We start from the raw sequence: 3,481 nt of genomic DNA, 5'->3' as shown, positions 1-3,481 counted from the left end.
TGTGTGTACGTGTGTGTACTTCTCCATTTCTCTCTCATTCTGGATGGAGGCAAGATCCAGAATCCCTGATAATGTAGGGCAGATTATTCGGGACCTTCCTCGAGGGACGAATCTATTTGTTATTCCCGACGCCTCGAGGCCTCCGGGCCAAAGAGGGAGGGAGGGAGGGAAGTCATACACATACTAGTACATAAACATCATACATAAGAATCCAGTAAGCCTCTCGGGAGTTCGATGATCTTCGATCTCGTCTAGTAGCCTTGTGGGCCCAGGCCCGATCTTCAACAGGTCCTGGAAGGGTGTTCCCCGTCCTGACTGCCCTAGCACGGTTTTGGTGATAAGTGGCGTCATGTTTGTGTTTGGCTTCACCAAGAGTTTGTCTGTTCCGCGTGAGGTGATCTAATAGAGGTGTTCAAGTGGATCAAAGGCTTTAACAAGGGTGATGCAAACAAGGTCATTATATTAAAACAACAGGGCAGGACTCGCAGTAATGGTCATACAGTGGACAAATTTAGATTTAAAAAGGAAATAGGCAAGAATTGGTTTACTAATAGGGTGGTCGACGAATGGAATAAACTTAGTAACCATGTAGTGAGCGCTGAAACTATCAGTTGTTTTAAGAAACGATTAGACAACTTTATGGATGGGGATGACAGGTGGTGATGGATACGGAGCTGCCTACTGTAGGCCTTATGGTCTCTTGCAGTCTCCTTCATTCTTATGTTCTTATGTTATGTTCTAAGCTAGCATGCTACTTCCTTTTGCTACTTCGTTTGAGTAGAAACGACTTCCGTTACAATATTCTAGACTTCCGTAAGAACATCTCAACACAGTTTCTAACATTTGTACTGTATATTTTTACCTTCTCTTAGTCCGTCATTCAGCTTCTCAATATATGACGTTAGAGTAATTTGACATTTAGAATTTTGAAGAACAAAAGATCGTAACTGAAGTTTCTTTTCAAACGAACTAGCAAAAGCAAGTAGCATGCTAGTGAGAAATGCCTAGTGTGCCACCACCTTTAGGTGTTAAACTATGAAACTGAAAAGTACTGAAGTCGCATAAGTGAACTTGATTACTCTGACAAGATTCTTGTCAAATGTTGTAAATAGATTTGAAAAAACTGGAAGACGACTTCGTTTCTAGTATTCTAGATTTTCCTAAGGGCAATTCCATAATGTTTTTGATATTCATATAGGTTTAACTTTTCTTAGTTCGTCATCATTCACTTCTCAATATATGACCCAAAGATGGTTTGACATTTGAAGATTCGAAAAGATTATAACCTAAATCGTTTCTACTCAAACCAACTCGCTAAGTCACATAGTTGTGACAGGGGCTATAGGAAAAGAAATGAACTTTATATATTGCATCAGATTATAAGGTTGATGTCAATAAATGGGTAAAGATTTTACATGACTTGATGTAGGCAGTAGGCAGTAGAGGGTGCACGAATGTGACATTCCCACGATGGGGGTTAATGTCTTGTTCACCGCGGTGGTACCGCATAGTCAAGGAAAACTGCGCGGTTGTGTGTGAACGCTGTTATTGACTTACTTTGTAATTGAACCGCTAGTGTAAACAGGGCATAAAGGTTAAGGAAGCGAAGCGGAGAAGGTGAAAGTAAATTAGTCGAATGAAATAACCAATGATTATATTGCATAAAATTTGTGGTGGGAAAAACAAATGACATTTGTCCCCGCGTGAGGGTTGGAAAAACGAATGACATTTGCCTCCATGTGAGGGTTGGAAAAAATGAATAACATTTACCCCCACGTAAGGGTTGGAAAAAACGAATGATATTTGCCCCCACGTCAGGGTTGGAAAAAACAAATGACATTTGCCCCCACGTGAGGGCTGGAAAAAACGAATGACATTTGCCCCCACGTGAGGGTTGGGAAAAATTAATGATATTTGCCCCCACGTCGGGGTTGGAAAAAACGAATGACATTTGTCCCCACGTAAGGGTTGGAGTTACTTCGTTTAACAGAGTTTTCACCGACAAAAGACCTCACCTACCCATTCCCCCTCCCCCTCGTCCTCCCACTCCACCTCCCTCTTTCCCTACCCCTCCCCCTCTCACTAGGATCATCTTATAAGGGAGTGGAACTTATCACGACAAAATCTACGGTACTCCGTAATGTACCTTGTTAGTGAAGTGTTCAGCAGGAATTATGTAGTTACTACATAAGACCTGATATATAATTCGACTATGATCATTTTGACTAATTTGAATATTGGTCTGTTTTTGTAGAGTTAAGTGAAGAGGCATATCTGTTCGGGGGAGATCGGAATCATCATCATCATATTTATTTCTACTCAATATCGTGGAGTGTTAAACTTTTTTTAGTATTCCAGTTCTTCATTATTCTAAGGCAATACGCTCTTTTCATACTTACCAAACGTTCCTAACATAACAACCTTTGTCGTGCTTTCCGCGCGGGAGAAGATCCCAAACGTCGCTGGTGTGTCCGTGGACGCCAGCTCCGAAAATTGGCACACCACCGCGACGTGACACAACGCGGAGCCTACTCGCGTGGGTAATAGTCGTCGTAATTGGCGGCACGCGGCGCTCCCCGGCTCGACATCCTCAATACGGTGCCGTGGCCGACACACTCGGGTCTTTGAAAAGGGGTCCCAATCCATATGGAGCCCTTTTCGGGCCGGAGTTTCCCCTGCCTCCTCGGCTGCATAGCACTGCTAAAAGTCTTAGGGTGGAAGACCATCCAGAGGGTGGAGTTCAATCCAGAAGGGGTTGGGGTCGCCGAGAACCCCCTGAGTACGCGCCACCTCGTTGAAGGAGGAGCGTAAATGTCAGCATGTAGAGCGAAATCCCCATAAAAACCGCGCCCCCACGGGGAGTCAATATTTGCTGCTTCATAACTTGCGGCTTTATCGCACTTTGCGACGCTAAATGTGTAGCCGGGCCCCTGCACAGTGTGATATTCATGCTGATTCTGTTGAGATTTATTGGCATGGAAGAAATCAAGTAAGGTGGAGTAAAGAGCCTTTGTTAAACGCACATTACAACACGAGGGAAGTATGGGGAGATTATTGGTACTTCGATGACTATCCTCAGCTGAATAAAATCTTCTCGCGTTAGTCAGACAAAAGCGTAGATCACTGGTTCCCAAACTTTTCCAGACTGAAGCCTCCTTGTCTTCCAAGTGGTTTTCTAGCACCCAGACCTCCTCTCACTCACAAACATGCGAACACATTTTTTACTACGTAACAAAACTATGCATTCGTTTAGAATTATTATGACTGTTTTGTCCTCTACAGACTGCATATGCGTTCCTTTACCTTAATGTTTATGACATGTGCTTTGTCATTCAGATTTTGTAAGGAATGAAATGTTATTTATATACTGCTCCTAATGCCATCATGTCGCCCCACCTCCTACCGCTCCTTTGCCATGCCCCCCCCCACTCCCCCGATCTTTCCACCGCCCCCAGGGCGATGGCTCCGCCCACTTTGAGAA

This window comes from Oratosquilla oratoria, chromosome 37 (assembly GCF_046742065.1).
Source record: "Oratosquilla oratoria isolate Oo_2021 chromosome 37, ASM4674206v1, whole genome shotgun sequence".
Taxonomy (NCBI): Eukaryota; Metazoa; Arthropoda; class Malacostraca; order Stomatopoda; family Squillidae; genus Oratosquilla; species Oratosquilla oratoria.
This window is presented reverse-complemented; position numbering follows the sequence as displayed.